The sequence below is a fragment of the Sorex fumeus genome, unplaced genomic scaffold, assembly GCF_029834395.1.
Source record: "Sorex fumeus unplaced genomic scaffold, SorFum_2.1 ptg000002l, whole genome shotgun sequence".
NCBI lineage: Eukaryota > Metazoa > Chordata > Mammalia > Eulipotyphla > Soricidae > Sorex > Sorex fumeus.
In genome coordinates, this window is record NW_026606059.1 from 56,426,508 (window position 1) to 56,446,273 (window position 19,766).

Consider the following 19,766-nt stretch of genomic DNA (forward strand, 5'->3'; position numbering starts at 1 on the left):
GCTAACAAGAACATGGTGGTATCGAATGAAAAAAAAACTGGCTGAAGACTGGAGAGACAGCACAAAGATTGAGGTGCTTCCTCTGCAAGCAGTTGCAGTCATGAACCTATTTCAAATCCCCGGCATCACATATGATCCCCCCAAGCACTGCCAAGAGTGTCCCTGAGCACAGAGACAGGAGTAATCCCTGAAAACTGTCAGGAGTGACCCATGCCCCAGCCCCCTCCAAAAGAAAAACACTTGATACTTTGATCCTAAATAGTAATGGGTTTTGATATCCAGGTGCATGATTTTGATTCCAGACTGCTTGTGCAAGAGATAAGATACATAGGTCATCTCCATCCCTAATATTTTGCTTAGATCATGGAGACAGTAACAGCACTAACCCTATGGTTGTAGGAAGAGCATGAGATCATACACAGATAATGCTTAGCACCACATTGATGCAAAGTAAGTAAATGCTGAACGAATGAAAGAACAAACAAAGGAAGATCTGAATGAGTGATGCGGGGGGGTGGGGGAGGTGGGGTGTGATGAGCTGTACCTCACAGATAGCCAGGATCAAAGGGAGGTTGGCGGTTAACTCCTCTTGACCAGACCAGCTGGGAACCTGGAGCCAAAGCCACCCCCCCGCCCCGCCCCCAATCTGTCCCCATTCATTTTTCTCTCCATGCGTTTTGATCCAGAGGAGGTGGAGAAGGGAAGTGGGCCTGGTGAGTAATCACAAGATGACAGATAATGACACAACAGGGAAATGTGCTTCCCGTGGCCCTGCTCAAGCCAACTCCTGAAAACACGTGCTCTTCCAGCCCTGACAACTGAACTGAGTTTCCGTCGGAGGCAGTCACTGTGTCAGGAAGACCATTCAGGAGAAAGCATGATGAGGATCAATGGGTGAAGCCAGGAGCCAATCAGACAACTCTGGCTTTGCTTGCTGGTGTGTCCATAGGGCAACCTGATGGAGGAGAGAGGCTGGAGTGTGTGGGCCGGCGGAGCCTGGAGAAAGAGCTAGCCTGGGAGTCAAGTCAGAGAGCCAACAAGAGCCTCTGGAGCGAACCCGTCCAGATCAAACACATGAACTCTCTCCAATGGGCCAGGGCCTCAGCAGACCAGCACATCCCTATCTCTCCTGCCATGGCAAATGCTCACTCATGAATTTCTGTGTGAGTTTCACTTCTAGAAAACCTTTGAAAACATTCAGATCTCATGAGCTCACTTCAATGTGCAGAGCTTTCCATGTGGAAGAAGAATGAGGTCGGTGTCCTCCAGCCACAGGCCCACGGCCCCGTGCTGATCTTGGGTTACAGAATGATTGAAGACTGCTGTCTTCTGCATGCAGGGCAGCTGTGGGCCTGCAGAAGCAGAACATGGAGCTGGACTACCTTGGAGCTGCTATACAAGCATAGGTTAAAGGGGGTCAATTTGAACCCTGGAGAAGACTTGATAACATAGAAAGTTATCCTCATTTGGATAGGCGGGCTAAAGAGATGGTGGGTGCTGTCAAGAGCTCGGCCGCCAGGGCAAACTCAGTAAGGTCCTCAGAAAATACCCCCAGCTCTGGGTGCTTCGCTGAGCAAAGCCCACTCCCCAACTACAACTACACACACAAAAACACACACGGAGGTTTCATGGTCTGCTCTTTGGGGTGTGTGTGTGTGTGTGTGTGTGTGTGTGTGTGTGTGTGTGTGTGCTCTTGGCTTTTTGGGTCACACCCAGTGATGCTCAGAGGTTCTCCTTGTTCTTAACTCAGCAATTACTCCTAGTGGTCCTTGGGAGACTGTATGGGATGCTGGGAATCAAACTCATGTCTTCAATGTGCAAGGCAAATGGTCTCCCCACTGTACTATTGCTCTGGCCCCAGGTTTGTCTGTTTAACACGAGATATTTTCCTAGATTATAATGTGGATGGGGGTCAGGGAGATGGCACAAAGGGCAGGCACACGTGTTTTGCATGTGGGTGCCTGGGTTGGACCCCTGAGACTTCCTGGAAAAACGTTTTCTAGAAGTAAAACTCACACAGGAATTTGTGAGCGAGTATTTGCAGTGGCAGAAAAGAGCAGATAGGGAGGAGCTGTCAGCTGAGGCCTGCCTGATTCTGCTCTGGGTTCTGGAGCTTGAAATAAATGCTCTAGAGACATGGTGCCTGCTTGCCCGTTGGGTCTGTAACTGGCCTGTAATTGGGGTCCTGGGAGGGAGGGCAGTGATCTCTGGGGGAGAGATCGTTCCTGATGGCTGAGCCCACTCACAGGGGCAGCTGTGGGCGTTGTAAGCCAACATAGCAATGGGAAGATGAGTACCCCATAGCATCCAGGACAGATAGGGATAGGTACTCTGAGTGGGAAGCTCCTTCAGGAAATTTTCAGAACTTCTCTTACTGTCAGGATCTGGAGACATGGCAGGAACGGGGAGAGGGTCAGGAAATCAGGTGATGAGGGAGAAAATTTCCTTCCTCTTGTTGGAATTTGGAAGAGGTTGGAGACCCCTCTTTTAAAAAAAAAACATTTTATTGAATCACCGTCAGATAGTTACAAGCTTTCATGTTTGGGTTACAATCACACAATGATCAAACACCCATCCCTCCACCAGTGCACATTCCCCACCACCAATATCCCTGGTATACCCCCCTTTCCCACCCTCCCCCTGCCTCCATGGCAGACATGATTCCCCATAATCTCTCTCTGCTTTGAGGCATTATGGTTTGCAATACAGACGCTGAGAGGTTATCATGTTTGGTCCTTTATCTACTTTCTGCACACATCTCTCATCCCGACTGATTCCTCAAGCCATCATTTTCTTAGTGATCCCTTCTCTATTCCAGGGGACCCCTCTTTTTGTTTGCTTTTGGGACATACCCTGTATCACAGGGCTTATTCCTGGCTCTGTGCTCAGGGATCATACCTGGCAGTGCTTGGGGTGGCAATCTGCACTGCCAGGGATCAAAAGGAGGCAAGAGCCTCAAGCACTGTGCTGTGTCTGTGATCCCTCTTGTTGGTATTTTCATTCAGCACTAAAAACTGGAATGTGAGGCTGCTGCATCTCTAGTCCGGCTCTTCTCAAGCGTAAAGCACACGCTGGCATGAGCCCCACCCCCTGAGTCCCCCTAAGAGCAGCTTCTGCCCCTCTACTCAAGGCTCTCTCCTCTGTGTGAAAAAGCTGGGCCCCTCACTCTCCGCCTCTCCACCCCGCAGGTGCCCACTCAGTAGTGGCCTGGCAGCCTCCACCAAAGAATGTCACCCTGGCCTGGGGCCCGGCCTCAGACAAAGGCCCTTTGGAGTCAGGCCTGCATCCTCCAGCTGACAGGACCCTCCCTGCCTCCCTGCTGCCAGCTAAAGAAGGCAGCTAGATTCATCCCCCTTGGATTGATGGTTTCCACAGAGCAAGGCCACATCCCTTCTCAGGAAGCAAAAAGAAGCTGGGCTTGGTAGCCTGACCCTGGTTCCAGGACAAATAACCGACTGTCCTCAGGCAGAGGGAAGGAAGATGAGCCCCCCACCACGCCCAGAGGCAGGGAGACCTCTGACACATGTACATTGAGGGTGGGCAGGAGGAAGCCCAATGTCCCAAAGACCAAATCTAGAGCCCCAGCCCAGACTTCCCAGGGCTGAACTCAGGAACTTGGCCAGGGCTGAGTTCCGGTTCTGTTTCCAACATTGCAGCCCTCAGCTCATTCTTCTCACACCCTCATTCTTGCAAGCAAACGGGAAGAGAAAAGGATTATCAACAAAAAAATAATACATGAGAAGGCCTTGGTTTTCTGGTGATAAGAAGAAATACAGAAAAAAACCTAGAAAACAGAAAAGGTATAAAGAAAACCAAGTTAAAATTGTTGAAATGATGCTAATCGTTGTATCATTTTAGTAGATTTCCTTCCAGTCTTTCTTGGGGGACTGGAATGGAGATCTTTAGGCCCCACCCAGCGGTGTTTAATTTACTCCTGGCTGGATGCTCAGGGATCACTCCTGGCAGTGTTCAGAGAACCCTGTAATGCCAAGGACCAAACCCAGTGTGGCCACATGCTGGGCAAGTGCTTTAGCCTCTGTACTATCAGTCAATGATACAGTGATACACACATAAACATGAATATAGAAATAGTCCTCTATATTGTGTGGTTATTCATTTCGAAGACTAAAAGAGGTAATAAAAGTACCTAATACAAAGCCTGTCTCTTTCTCAGCAAGCTAATCTTCTAATGCCACCTCTCTAGTTGCCTATTTAAATAAAGCCACTGGGTGGAGGCAGGAAGACCTTTATCCTGTTGGGAAGATTCTGGATGGCCCTCCATATCTTCCCACCCAAGATCACTTGTGCTACTCCTTATTTGTCTTTCTCTCCAAGCCAAGTCTTGATCTCCGTGTGAGTCCATTTATTCCTTCTGAAGATTCCTCTGGGATGGCTTCTGGGAGATTGTCCATTGTGGGCCCAAGACTCCCAGGAATAACAGGTTCCACTCAGGGTCTCTCAGATGTGGCCTCTGGAAGAACCAGAGGAATGTTTGCTGGTTGTAGACTTGTCTAGAACAGGAGGCCTATCATTATGGGGTTTTGTTGGTACATTGTGTTCTAGCTGACTGTGACCCATCATGACCCCCAATCCTGCCTGCTTCCTCCCCTAGGAAATGAGAGACCTTTGTGTGAACGTGGCTATAAAGATTACCCTAGTGTTTCAGTTAAAGGACAGGCACTCAGAGGAGTTCAAAGAGAACCAAGCCGAAATGTGACCCAGCACAGAGGCAGCTGTTCAGGAAGAACATGAAGGAAAAGATGGTCTTTTTTGTCTTGCCAGCACCTACTTCCCTGCCTCTTACTCTGTTGTTGCCTTTTCCTTCTCCACTGGGTTGAATAGTGTCCCCATCCCCCCCACACACACACACATCTCCCTCCCTTCCACACACACACACACCAAACACATGCCCACCTAGGAACTCAGAATGTGGTCTCATTTGGAAAAAGCATCTTTGCAGACATATTCAAGTTAAGAAGAGATACTAGATCAAAGAGGGCCCTAATCAGATGACAGATTCTTAGAAGAAAAGTAAAACTTTAGACACAAAGCCACAGAGGAAGTCTGTCACGAGAAGATCGGCCAAGATCAGAGCCTCTACTCCTAAAGTCTGGTAGTGCAAAGGAGTGACCAGCAGCAACTAGTAGGGTTCTCCTCCATGAGACAGAGAGAGCAGGACCCTGCCTACACCTTAATTCTGGATCGCTCAAGCAACTTTCTGTTGCTTTAAGCCATTCGTTTGTGATTTTTTTATTCTGAAAATCAGGGAAGAGCATTACACCCTCTTAGGCTGGCCTTCTGCTGCATCCACTAGTGTGGGAAGAACACTCGTCTTGGGCTGGAGCAGTGGTATAGCAGGTAGGGCATTTGCCTTACAATAGATGACTTGCATACCCCAAATAGTCCCCTGAGCCTCCCACCAGTAGTGATCCTTGAGTGCAGAGTCAGGAGTAAGTTCTGAGCACCGTGAGTGTGACCCCCAAACCAAAACAAAACAAGAAATCCCCACAAGAGTCAAGATTTACTGGCTCATACACACACACACACATACACACACACACACACACACACACGTGTTAAAACCTGAAGCCTCACAATTTCAATCCTATTTTCACTTAGCGTGTTGAACTTAAACCAGAACTAAGGATCTTCACAAATGGGGATCTTAATCCAGCTCTGCACCTCACCCCCACAAAGATCATGAGGTTGCTTCCATTTGCTGGACCTCAATGCCAGGGGTCATAGAAGCAAGGGTCGGGGAGCAAAGGTGGGGGTAGGAGTCTGTAGCCACACAAGGGCAGCAGTGCAGCCCCCATCTCTGAGCCCATGCGCAGATTCTGGCTTCTCCTTTCAGAACTGACCAGCGACCTTAGGGAAGTCCTGATGCCTCTTTGTACCTCAGTTGCCTCTTCAGTGAAGTGGGGATGAGAATAATAAAATCAATCTCTGGAAACTGGCAACTTCTTCAGTACCTGAGTAGCTGATGCTCGGGGCAGAGTCTGGTGCCTGTAAAAGCTGTTTTACTGCCTGTGCTGCACAGCCCATGGTCATGGGAGGCGGCAACACAGGAGCACAAGCATACGTGGCTCCACTCAATGTTTGGTTCCATGATGCTGGACTGCAGACAGGACCTTCAAGGGAAGCACCAGCTTCATGCCCAGACTTTCTCCAAGCGAAATGAGCCTCAAGCGTCCTATGCAAAACAATTCCATGGCTTGATGGAGACAGGTGACACTTTTACCCAAGTCAAGTGCTGCCTACTGGTTGGCTATAGAGCTTCTCACCAGGATCTTCACAGCTGTTGGGATTTGTGGAGAGGAAAGGAAGTTCAAGTTCAAGCTGTGACCCAGAGAAGATTGGGGTTTAGAAAATGAGAGGTGTCTGCTTGTTTGTATGAGTGTGTGTGTGAGTGTGAGAGAGTGTATGTGTGTGAGTGTGTGTGTGTGTGTGTGTGTGTGAGAGAGAGCGAGAGAGAGAGAGAGATTACTGAGAGGATTCATAGTCTCCCTCACATTGAGCAGAGTCAGCCGAGAGTCCAAGTTCACCATATTCATCTGAAACCACTGCCCTGATTCAGAATTGCCCTGCTCATACTTGTCTTTGTGTCATCAAAGGACCCCAATATCACCCCATCCTCAGAAAGGTGGTACAGGCAGTGCTATGAGCTCAGGAGTTGAAACACAAAACCTGAGATTCAACCTCTACTCTGCCCCTTCTGAGCTTAAAAACATGGTAAAGTCTTCATTTTTCAGAGGTTTTTTCTTTTCTTTCTTTCTTTTTTTTTTCCATTTTGGTATCACACCTGGCAATGTTCAGGTGTCCGGGTTCTGCACCCAGTAATTACTCCTGGTGATGCTTGGGGGACTATATGGGATGCTGGGGATCAAACCTGGGCTGGGCATGCGCACACAAGATAAGCAACCTACCCGATCTCTGCAGCCACAAGGCTTTTTTTTTTCTTTACTGGCAGTATCTTTGCCCCAATGTCATGGGCCAGAGGTGAAAAGCAGCCCAGAGAATGTCTGTAAGGCATTTCGCCCAGGGAGAGCATCTGGATACAATAAACGGGGGCTGCTCTGCGGATGTGAAGGCAATGCCCATTCAGAGAGGACATGGGGAGGTCACGCAGCTCACAACCACCAGTGTCTGGATGGCTCAGGACCCAGCAACCTCCTATGGGGAGATCTGGACGGGGCAGTCCGATGAACACATGGCAACAAATTAAGACCATTTGTTAATTCCTGACTCCAGTGAGTATTAACAAATGTAATTTTTGTTTCTGGGAAATTCTATTAAAATTCTGCTTATTAGAACTTCCCAATTGCTGCATAAAAACCTCCTTCAAGGAGGTCGATCCTAAAACACGGCCCTGTAGTGTGAGATGCTAACAATTACTGTATCTCTTTGTTCTGTCTTTGGCTGGCTTTCAGTTCATGAGGAAGTATCTGTATGGAAGCCAATTTGAGTTGATTTTGCAAGTAAAATTTCTGGGGACAATGTGCCAGGTGCCTCAGCGAGCTGGAGTCTGGTGAATTCTCTGTCATCTGCTCACAATAACCCTAACTCACGTTTGTAGGGTGAGCCAATTTTCAAAGCGTTATGTTTTCACATATGGTATTTTATTCCCTCTTCATAATCACACTGTGAGGCTGGTAGTCTTCTCTCTGTTTTATAATTTTCCCACTTAACAGATGAAACAATAAGAGCTCAAGTGATATTCCCACACTTAGTTCATAGTACCTGACTGGTTGGTATGGAAGTTGGATCCAGGATTTATATTAAAACGTTATTGAAATAATGTGTCTGTCATACTGGAAATGCAGAAATGATTGAAGCATATTCGGCTTTCTGGGTTGGAGGGGAGAAAGGCATTTAGGACAGTGTAAGATGTACTTAATATGCATGCAATCTGAGGTTAATAAGTCCTCACTCCCAGACTCTCCAATATATTTTCAACAGAGCTCTTTACCCCTGAGACATTCTTTCCACCCTACCCCTACCAAAACAAGCAAACAGCCTTGCTCCTACCAAGTCAAAGGTCAATTCAAATTCTCAAAAACAGTGAATATAGTTCACTATTCTCTGCATGTAGCACTTTCTTCTTGGACCTTCCTAATACCACACACTGCGTTTCTCCTTCACAGAAAGCCGTGTTTGTTTGTTTTTTCCTGTCTCCTTTGTTGAGACTTGGCATTTGATCAGTTTGTAAATGTTGTTTTGTTTTTTGTTTGGGCCATACCTGAGAGTGCTCAGGGGCTACTCCCAACTCTGTGCTCAGAGGTTACTTCTGGCACATTGCTCAGGGGTCACTCCCAGCGGTGCTCAAAGGACCAGGCAATGCCAGGGATCAAACTTGGGCCCCTCCATAACACGTATGTGCTCAACCCAGTGAGCTACTCTCCGGCCCCAGTTTGTAAATGTCAGAGAATATCGGGTTTCCTTTTCCTGCCCTTCCTTGTTCTCTCCTAGCGTCCCTCTGGTCCTTTGGTCGCAAGCCCTATTCATGTACTGTAGCACTCCCGTTGTTCATCGATTTGCTCGAGTGGGCACCAGTAACGTCATCATTGTGAGACTTGTTCTGCCATACAGATGGGATACTCTTGGTTACTTGCAGGGATCTCCGAAAGGAATGGAGGAATCGAACTGGGGTCAGCCATGTGTAAGGCTAACGCCCTAGCCACTGTGCTATCCCTCCAGCCCTATTCATATGCTGATCAATCCTAAGTATTCACCTCCAACCTCAATGCCTCTTCCTGGATCCATTTAGCTTGTTGGTATCTGTCTTTGGATGGTTCATAGTCACTGTCAAGTTCATCATAAGATTAGCATTCTTAAAACAAAACTTGGTTTTCTCCCTTGGCTCCATTCCTCCATTCTTTCCCATTGCAGTTAGTGTCATCCTCACTCACCCAGTAACTCAGATCGGCAGTGAGGCTCACTCCCTCTCTTTCCTCATAAACCACACCTGTCTAGAACAAGTCTTGTGGGACAGCCACCCCACTTATGTCTGGAATCTATCCACTTGTCTCCACCTCCAGTACCATCCTGGTCCAGCCATTGATGCCTCTGGGAAACCCATGAATTACTTTCCTCCACCACGCTTCTGGCCTTACCCCCTAATCACTCATGATAAATCTTTCAAAAGATCTAAGGTAGAGTATGTCACTCTTCTGTTTACCTGCTTATCTATGGCTTATCATTGTGTCTGCCAGAAAATCCAAACTTCAGAGCAAAGTCTTCCAGCTCTTCATGATGGCACTCACCCTTCCTTTCCTCATCATCTCCAGCCCTCCCCTGTTCTCCCACGCCCATCTAGCCAAAACGCCTCCTGTCCTTTGCATTCTCCACTCCCTCTACTTAAAATAATCTCCCCAACATCTTATACCTCCCCTACATTCATCCAAGTAAGAACAGATTTGTTAGCATTCTTTCAGGTCTCAGCTGAACTATCACTCCCCTGCCCCCACCAACCAGGTTGCTGTATGCCCAGTCCTTTTAATTTTACTTCCTATGAGGGATGTGTCACCCTCCACAATCTTGTCCTTCATCCCTCTTATCACCACTAGCGTATAAGTTCTTCGCATGTCTGGTCAGAACAGTTTATGCCTGTCACCCACAATCCCTCCGTTTATGAGGAAGACAAACAACACAATACTGTCTGTATTTTGAACTTTGTTAATTGCCATGTAGTAGAAAGATCAGGTTCCAAGAGGAAGCATATCAGAAGATCAGAGAACTTAGTTTTTGATGAGCTTGACCTGATCATGCAGGGCCTTCCCGGGGAGGGGATATTAAAATGGGAACCAGAGAATAGGAATTAGTGTTTGGAAATATCTGGGGGTGGGGAAACAAAAGAATTTCAGGAGGGAATAAAACATGCTAAAGATGAGGGAAAAAAGTATGAATATTCTTCATCTCTTTATTTATTTATTTATTTATTTATTTATTTGCTTTTTGGGTTATACCCAGCAATGCTCAGGGGTTACTCCTGGCTCTGCACTCAGGAATTACTCCTGGTGGTGCTTGGGGGATGCCAGGGATTGAACCCGGGCCTGCCGTGTGCAAGGCAAACACCCTACCTGCTTACCTGCTGTACTATCACTCTGGCCCCTCTTCATCTCTTAAAAAAAAAAGAAAAGAAAAGAGGCCAGAACAATAGTACAGCAGGTAGGATGTTTGCTCTGTACATAACTGACCTGGTTTCATAAGGTCCCTCAAGTCTGCCAGGGGTGATCTCTGAATGCAGAGCCAGGAATAAGCTCTCAATGCCATTGGGTGTGCCCCCTCAAAAAGGGAAGTCGTAGAGTTTTGTAACCTCATTTTAATTTATATATTAAGGTTTATATTTATATCAGTCATTTCTAGATTTGTTTGCTTGATCTTATGAACAATGCTGCATCAAACACCTTATTTTGTAAAAGATATAAGTGGGACAACCCCTAAAGTGGTTAAAAAATTGAAAAGATATCCCCAGTGTTGCTAATGAGAGAATAATTGAGGCTTTTCCGACTTTGAGAGTCTTTGGAAGCACCTGCTACAACTGAACATATACTTCCCGTGAGATTCAGTAGTTCTCCTCCTCAACAGAGGTATGCCTGTCAAAAGACACAGACAAAAAAGTTAACAGAAGCCCACTTTATAATATCAGAAACAAAGCCACCCAACTGTCCACCCACAGAAAACCCTGAGCTAATCTTATCATAGAATTCACAGAGCATCTCAAATTGAACAAACTGTTGCTACACACTGTATGGGTGAAACTCACAAATGGAATGTTGAGTGAAAGAACATGGACTCCCCCATATCAAGTAGATTCCACGTCATTCCATAGGAACTAAGTTCAAAAGCAGAACAACCACAAGCATGAAGTAAGAGGTGAAGAAAAAATTTCAGGACAGCGCACGTTCTGCTTCCTGTTCTAGGTGTTGATTATAGGGGTGTGTCACTCTCTGACAATTCATCAGGCTGAACACATGGCTTTTTGACTTCCCAGTATTATATTATATTTCAATAAGAAATTTTTAAATATTCATGATTATTTCATTGGGGGTAAATCTTGTGCATGCATTTTCTCTTATCAGGGAAAGTTAAGAGGTTTTGGCAAATGGTTACGTTGTGGATATGATTGAATCATGTTCCCCCCACACACACATCCCCCAACCAAATACGCTGAGTCCTGCTCCTGAGCTCCTGTTAATGTGTTCTTGGGAAATACAATTTCTGAAGCTGTAACCAAGTTTAGTGTGTGGTCCTACACCAAATGCCTGGGGTTATTAATATGAGAGAAGGGGCAGGGGGGAGGGTGGAAATCATATGGCCCTAGTGGCCCAGGCCTTCACATGTGTAAGACCCTGGGTTCTATCTCTGGATTCTTTCCCAATGCTGGTGTGTGCCCTTCCTTACAATGTAGTAACACTTTATTCTGTCTGTCTGTCTGTCTGTCTGTCTCTTTCTCTCCTCTCTCTCTCTCTCTTTTCATGTTTTATTGGCTTTTGTTTTGTTTGGGGGCCATTCCTGGTGGTACACAAGACTTACTCCTGGCCTTGTACTCCTGGAGGGCTTGAGGGACCATATGGGGTGCTCAGAATTGAACCCAGGTAGGCCATGTGCAAGACAAGTGCTCTACCCACTGTACCTTTGCTCTGGCCCAACAATATTTTCTCTTTTAAAGAGGAGATTTAGAGATGCACAAGCACATAAAGAAATAGGCAACGTGACATCAAAGCAAAGAGATGACAGTGATGCTGCTATAAGCCAAGGAACCTCAAGGAAGCTCTGTAAGACCCCACACATGGCTAAAAGCACACAGCAGAGCCTCCAGCATGAAGCGACTGCACCAATACTGTGATTCCTGACTTCCTGCCTCCTGAGGGGTCCAAGGAATGAGACAGCATGTTGCAGTGGTCATGAAACTCCTACTTTATGGTCTTTGTTATGGGAGCCCAAGAGAGGGGATGAAAGGAGCAAACTCCAAGAAGGATTGCCTTTTAGATCCTTGTTCTGTGTCTTGGAAGAGAGGTCGGGAATATTCCCAAGCAGTTCTTATAATTTCATCACTTTGATAACCTCTTGTTTGCAGCCAAGCCAGGTCATCTGCTTGAACTTCCAGTAACGACTGAAAAATCAGCTCCCTTGGGCAGACAAATCATGCACAGAACCCCAAGAAAGAAGAAACAAAAAAAATGTACAGGGGGGAAAACTTGGGGCTCAATTTTATGACTCTCGATGTCTATAGGGGCCGGGGGATAGAGGAGGTTGGGCCATACCTAGTTATTCTCAGGGCTTTGTCCTAGCTCCGTGCCCAGGGTTCACTCCTAATGCTTTCCCCAATTGTCTTCAACTATTAATGTTATTCTCTTTCACTTTAAATCTTTTCCCACTCACATAATCATTCAGGTTTACTTTCTAAAACTTAGAAAATAAAGGAAAAGTGAAACATTTGCCTGGCATGTGAAGCCCTGGGTTTGATCTCCATTACAGCAAAAATAAATTAATCAAATAAATAAATGGAAGTTACTCATTGTCTGTGAGCAAAGAAAACCACCATTCCATTTTGGTACATTGCTCATCATAGACTTTCTCTTTCCCACCTACACTCTCCCCCCGCCCCCCCACCACCGTCCACCCCACTTCCCTTCCTGTTATTACTCTGGTGCTGGGGGAGGGGAGTGCCACACACATTTGTGGTGCTCACAAACTTGGCACTTGCCAGGAGTGGCACACTTGGCTGCAGTGCTTAAGATGGACGCACACTTGTGTCTGTTGTGACACTGGGGATCACAAATCGCGGTGCCACCTGCATTGCTCTTGGCACAGAGGGAGGTGCCAGGGACTCAAACTTAAGGTTTCATGCCCACAAGACAGATGCTCTACTATGGAGCCATGAATGTCTTTCCTTTTCTCCACTTCCTTATTAGGAAAACATCATCCCTACCCACTTGCTGACCATGTCTTTTCTCTTTCTTTTTTTTTTTTCTTTTTTGGGTCACACCTGGCAATGCACAAGGGTTACTCCTGGCTCTGCACTCAGGAATTATTCCTGGCGGTGCTTGGGGGACCATATGGGATGCTGGGAATCGAACCCGGGGCGGCCGCATGCCAGGCAAACGCCCTACACACTGTGCTATCGCTCTAGCCCCCTCTTTCTTTTTCTTGATTAGTATAATTAATTCCAGTACTTCTGAAACATGGTCTGTTATCCACACACATATTTCTGCTTCTGTTTTGCATCATACTAAGTGCTTGCCCTGTCACTGACCCACTTTTTCACCCAAAGAGCCATCTTCTCTCCAGCCCTGAGTTTGTTTGTTTGTTTGCTTTTTATTGGCACACCTAGCGATGTTCAGGGGTTAATCCTTGCTCTGCACATTCAGGAATTACCCCTGGTGGTGCTTGCCAGAGACCATACAGGATACGGGAGATCAAACCCAGGTTGGCCAGATACAAGGCAAACTCTCTCCCCAATATACTATCACTCTGGCCCACTAGCCCTGAGTCTGCATGGGAACAGGTGGGTCACACTGCAAACCGGATTAGGGAAAAGGCTCTTTTCCAAAGTTGTCTTCAGTATAGCTGATGCTCCTCCAGCACAGGCCTGGACTGCCTTTGCTCTCAGAGTCAAGGGATGAACAAATTCACACTCCTCAATTCAAGACCTGTTTGGGCTGGGGATGTGACTCAAGGGTGACACAGGATTCCTGGTGCCGCAAAAAAAAAAAAAAAAAAAAAAAAAGGAAAGGAAAGAAACAAAGAACATAGAATCCACATAATTATCCTCCACATTAGGGTGAGGAATTTTCTTGGAGAGAGAGAGAGAGAGAGAGAGAGAGAGAGAGAGAGAGAGAGAGAGATTTGCTCTTTGGGTCATATTCGGCAATGCACAGGGGTTACTCCTAGCTCATGCACTCAGGGAATACTGGCAGTGCTTGGGGGACCATATGGGATGCTGGGGATCAAACCTAGGTCAGCCGCGTGCAAGGCAAATGCCCTACCCGGTGTGCTATCACTCCATCCCCTAAATATATTCTTTTACTCATCAAGTCCTCTTGTTCCCTCTCTGACTGATGCAATGTGTTTGGTTCACATCCTGGAGGTTGTGCTGAATCGTGGCCACCTCCAGCTCCATGAGGAGCTTTCTCTCCTGAGAGCCTGGGAGCTGGTGGGCAGGGCAGACACCACAGCTGGCCTGTTTGCTGGCTTCTCATTGAGCTTGCACCAACGGGAAACTGCCCCAGGAGCTCCAGAAGGGGCAAAAGAGAGAAACCAAGGTAGGTATACCGCACAGCTTCCTAGCACCCAGGTGATCAGAATCTTGTGTGGGAGGCAGCAGTGAGCTACACCCCACCTCATCTTTTCAGGAAGCCTCTTCACTGATTCCAATCCCAGAGCCTATCAGCGATACCAGGTGCTCTCCCAGTGCTGGGCACACTTTTGTGAAGGATTTTTATTCAGTCTGCAATGATGCAAACTGCACCTGCCCATCTTTTGTCTCCAGAGCCACACAGATACAAGTCAGCACACTATGTAATGGTTCTCTGAGTACATGTATGAGTGCACGTACACGTTCAGTGAGCAGATGTGCGATGTGCTCACTTCAGGGCTTGTCCCATTTCTTTTTATTCTTTTTTTTTTTTTTTTTTTTTTTTTTTTGCTTTTTGGGTCACACCTGGCGATGCTCAGGGGTTACTCCTGGCTCTGCACTCAGGAATTAGTCCTGGAGGTGCTCGGGGATGCTGGGAATCGAACCTGGGTCGGCCACATGCAAGGAAAATGCCCTACCCGCTGTGCTATTGCTCCAGTACCCGTCCCATTTCTTTTTATTTATTTATTTTTTATTAAATCACTGTAAGTTTCAAAACTACAGTTTCAAAACTTTCGTGTTTGAGTTTCAGTCACACAATGACCAAACATCCATCCCTCCACCAGTGTGCATTTTCTACCACCAGTGTTCCCAGTATCCCTCCCCCCCATCCCACCTCTCTCCTTGTCTTTATGGCAGACAATATCCCTCTTACTCTGTCTCCACTTATGGGTATTATGGTTGCAATACAAAAATACAAATAATGAAATAATGAAATGTTTGATCCTTTATCTACTTTCAGCACACATCTCCAATCCCGAGCGATCCCTCCAACCATCATTGACCTAGTGATCCCTTCTCTATCCCAGCTGCCTTCTCCCCCAGCTCATGAGACAGGCTTTCAACCGTGGAGCAATCTTCCTGACCCTTGTGCCTACTGTCTGTCCTTGGGTGTTAGTCTCATTTTATGATATTTTATATTCCACAAATGGCTGGAGCGATAGCACAGCGGGTAGGGCGTTCGCCTTACACGCGGCCAATATGGCCGACCCGAGTTCGATTCCTCCGCCCCTCTCGGAGAGCCCGGCAAGCTACCGAGAGTATTGGATATGCCAGACACAGTAACAACAAAGTCTCCAATGGAGATGTACTGGGCCCGCTCGAGCAAATCGACGATCAACGGGAGGGCCTTTACCTTTTACAAATGGGAATATTTGTATTTATTTGTATATAAATACAAATATAAATATTTGTATTTATATTCCACAACTGAGTGCAGTCCTTCTATGTCTGTCCCTTTCTTTCTGACTCATTTCACTTAGCATGATACTCTCCATGACCATCCACTTATAAGCAAATTTTCTGACTTTATCTTTCCTAACAGCTGCATAGTATTCCATTGTGTAGATGTATCATGGTTTCTTTAACCAGTTGTCTGTTCTCAGACATTTGGGTTGGTTCCAGATTCTGGCTATTGTGAAGAACATGCTGGCGCAGATGTCATTTCTACTGTGCTTTTTTTTTTTACACCCTCAGGATATATTCCCAGAAGTAGTATTGCTGGGTCATATGGAAGCTCAATTTCTAGTTTTTTAAGGAATACCCATATTGTTTTCAAAAAAGGCTGGCTTCTCCCATTTCTTACACATTTCATATGCAAGTCTCTGACCTGCCTTTCTGCAGTTAACTAGGTTCCTTCTTCCATCCTCAGCGTATCATTGTCTCCTTCCCAGCTCAGGCATCTCTCCATCTGCTTCCTCAGGCTGTGTGAGGTGCTACATGGATTCCCATATGTCACAGATATTACTACAAGAAATCTGAATCTTCGTAGCACAATTTGAAGTTTGGATAAATTCTTTTTCCTTAAGATTTATCTGGCTTTAAGAGACGCAGGGAGGCAGGGGAAGGGGGGTTATTTTCTATATGAATTTCAGGAGTGTCTGAATTTTTTATTTTTGGTTTTTTTTTTAATGTCATTGGTTATAAGGACTAAACTGAATCTGTAAAATGCCTTGGGCAGTGTTGTCATTTTGACCTTTTTAATCCTCTTGATCTATAAACAGGGGATGTGTTTCCATTTTCTCCTGTCCTTTTTATTTCTTTTAAAGTGTTTTGTAGGATTTTTTCGTTGTTGTTTCTGTTGTTGTTATAGGTCTTTTACCTCTTTTGTTAAGTGGATTCCTAGGTACTTGATTTTCTGAGGCACTATTGTCCATAGGATTGTTTTTTCATTTTATTTTTTAATTTCTATCTCATCTATTTCACTGAGGGAAGAGATCACTCTGGAGGAGGAGGGGATGTTGAAAGGTGGTTAATTGCTCTGTATCTCCTAGGTTACTATAGACCATAGTGCCTAAAAAGGAAAAAAAGTGGCAAAGGAAGAGAGGTCAGAGAGAAACTGGGGACACTGATGGAATTGGACAATGGTGAAGGAATTGGTATTGAAACATCGTATGCCTGAAATGCAATCATAAATAGCTTTGCAATTTGTAGTGACTCAATAAAAACAAAAATGTGTACAAATAAATAAGCATTATATATTACTATAACCCCCCAGAGAAATCCAAATTTTCATAAAATGTTGATCCAGAACCTGTAGTTCTCTAGTCTCAGTTTTGAATGTGTGACTTTATGAGTAAATAGTGTTGCCTACCCCTCATCAAGATGCCTACTCCTCATCAAAAATGACCCTAAATTCATCAAAGGCTCTGTTAAAATGTGTCTTTCCTAATTTTTGCGCTGTGATCGTACGTTATAGAATAGCAGAAATGCCAAGACTTGCATAAACTACCACTTTCTGAGCACAGATATGAGCAGGATTCTCTCCTGAGCTGGGTTCATGCTTTAGCTTTTTAATGACTCCAGAGTCAGGTTATCAAGAGCCAGTTGTCTAATTTTCAAGAATTTTGAGAGTTGGTTCCTAAACAAAGTTGTTGTTTAAAATTACAGTATTTAAACTCACGATGAAATAAATCAGAATTTTTAAAAATCAAATGGAATAATTTCAGCAACCCTGAACTATGTCCCACGCTCAAATTGGATGTGTTGGTAATAGAAATATAATGGCATACATCTCCGTTCTATTGTTCAAAGATGTTAGTTAGGTATCTGGAAATCAGCTATCGTGGGAGTAGCTGCACCATGGAAATTGGCAAAGGTTACAAAACAGGAGCCCTGGGTCCCCAGAGTTGGCTGGTAAACATCTGCCACCACACTCCTAGCTGCGCTCACTTCTCAAGACAGCCCTCTGAGAATGCTGTTTGCTTCTTCCTTCTGCAGGGGAAAAGGTGAGGGCGAAAGGAGTTAAATGAATTAGAATCCTTTTCTCTCCACATCCACGCCAGCACTGGGTATTCTTGTTCTTTTTGGTCTTGTAGTCTCTGTGGTGTGGGTTGATACTTCATTGCTGTTCTGATTTGCATCTCCCTGATGATTAGTGATATAGAGCATTTTTTCATGTGCCTTTTGACCATTTGTATTTCCTCTTTGAAAAAGATTCTGTGTTCATTTCTTCTCCTCATTTTTGATGCAGTTGTATTTCTTTTTCTTGTAAAGTTCTATCAGTGCCTTATGTATTTTTGATATTAACCCCTTATCAGGTGAGTATTGGGTAAATGTTTTTTCCCATTCTATGGGCTGTCTTTGTATCCTGATCACCATTTCCTTTGAAGTGCAGAAGTTTCTTAACTCAATGTATTCCCACTTATTTATCTTTGCTTCTACTTTCTGGGTTAGCGGTGTTTCATCTTTGAAGATTCCTTTAGCCTTCAGTGTTATGGAGAGTTCTGCCTAAGATTGGCAATTAGTAAATTAAAAGTCCAAGGTCCCAACCCAGGGGAATATCTTCACCCCACACTGTGGCACTTAGCTACATGTATCTCCCAACTCAGCCCTTTGGCAAGATGTGAGGAGAGAGGGTTCAGATCGTCCAATTGGTCCCTCATGATAATGCTTGCATTTAAAATCATATGCCAAGTACTTTGGGTGTTTTGGTATTTTGTTTTGTTTTTGTTTCAGATGAGTTAGTTTCATTCCAGATGGTACAGAATACGGGATAGGTCAAACATTTGGGAAGGGTTCTGCAGGGTTCTTAGCTATGTTGCTGGTCACAGTACTGCCTCACGGTTATGGTAAAAAATAGCTGAGAACCGGAGGATGAGCAACCTTATAAATTCTTCTTCTTCTTAATTTTTATTATTTTTTTACAAAATTTTATTCTTAAATGTACAACACGTTCCAAGTCATTTCCTTCTAGCTACAATTGGCAACAAAGGCTATTATGCAGGGAATCCAGATGTTTAACCAGTAATGGAATTAAAGATCACCATTGCCTCCAGCACAAGGAACAGCTTACTTTTTGCCAGATTTCTTAATTCCCCCCAGTGACAAGGAAGTCCTCCCCCATGGCCTTGGCTTTTAGTTCCTCAAGTTTCTTCTGCTCCTCTTTCCGTTTCTGCTTCAATGCTTTATCTTCTTCATCCATCTCCCTGGCCTGCTTCTTGGACTGTTCAGGGGCTTCTTCTTGCCACCTTCATGGCCAGACATGGTGTCTGCCAGCTCTCACCCAGACTCTGCCACAGGAAGCCCCAAGCTTATAAGTCCTTCATGACCTAGTGCCACACTCCTTACAGAGGCACAATGGATGCTCATTTGGAATTATCACAAGTGATGTGCTTATTTCTCTGCTCACCCCCATGGCCACCTCACCACCACGCCCTGACACAAACTGCCCTCCACCATCCCTCTCCACCTCTCTTAGTTGGACACTGCTCACTCTGGGAAAGTCTGTTCAAGTAGCTCCTCCGGGAAGCCTTACAATTCATCACCGCTGGGCACACAGCTGCCAGTAAAATTTATCAGTTTCAACAGAGACTCCGCTACTGCTGCCATGTCCTTATGGATATGTCTGGACCAAACTCTGAAACTACCGAAGCAACCAGTGTTATGGTGCTGTATTGTCTGTATTGGGGCAAGAATGGTGTTTTTTGCACTTTGTATCCTTCATGAAAAACTGCCCAACGTGTTGTCCATACTAGGCCTCCAATGTATTATTAAAGGACCTAGGAATCATATTGTAAAATCATATATATAGATATATATACACACACATATGTATGATACATATTTACCGTTTTTTGAGGTACCAGGATTACAATTCTGTTATTATACTTTTCATTTATACATTCTTCCCACCCCACACGTACCTCAGGAGCCCACTTCCCTTCCAGCCACCTCCCAGGTAAACTAAAGACAAAACCTCCAGTTCCAATGACTTTGTCCACTTGTTGATCCCTTAGTATTTTATGTATCCCACATATGAGAGAGATTTTAAAAAATTTATTGTAGAGATAGGGACACCTACTCACGTATAGAATTGTGTGTGTATGCGTAATGTTTTTAATCACTTTTTTCTTGATTTGTAATGTTAAAACATGTAGAAAATAAATAATAGAAAATTTTAAGAAAA

General features: G+C 45.2%; 1 pseudogene; it reads right to left on the bottom strand.

The window, feature by feature from the left end:
- Positions 1-18,649: 18,649 nt before the first annotated feature.
- On the bottom strand, positions 18,650-18,844 carry LOC130022642 (translation machinery-associated protein 7-like; annotated as a pseudogene).
- Positions 18,845-19,766: the final 922 nt, after the last annotated feature.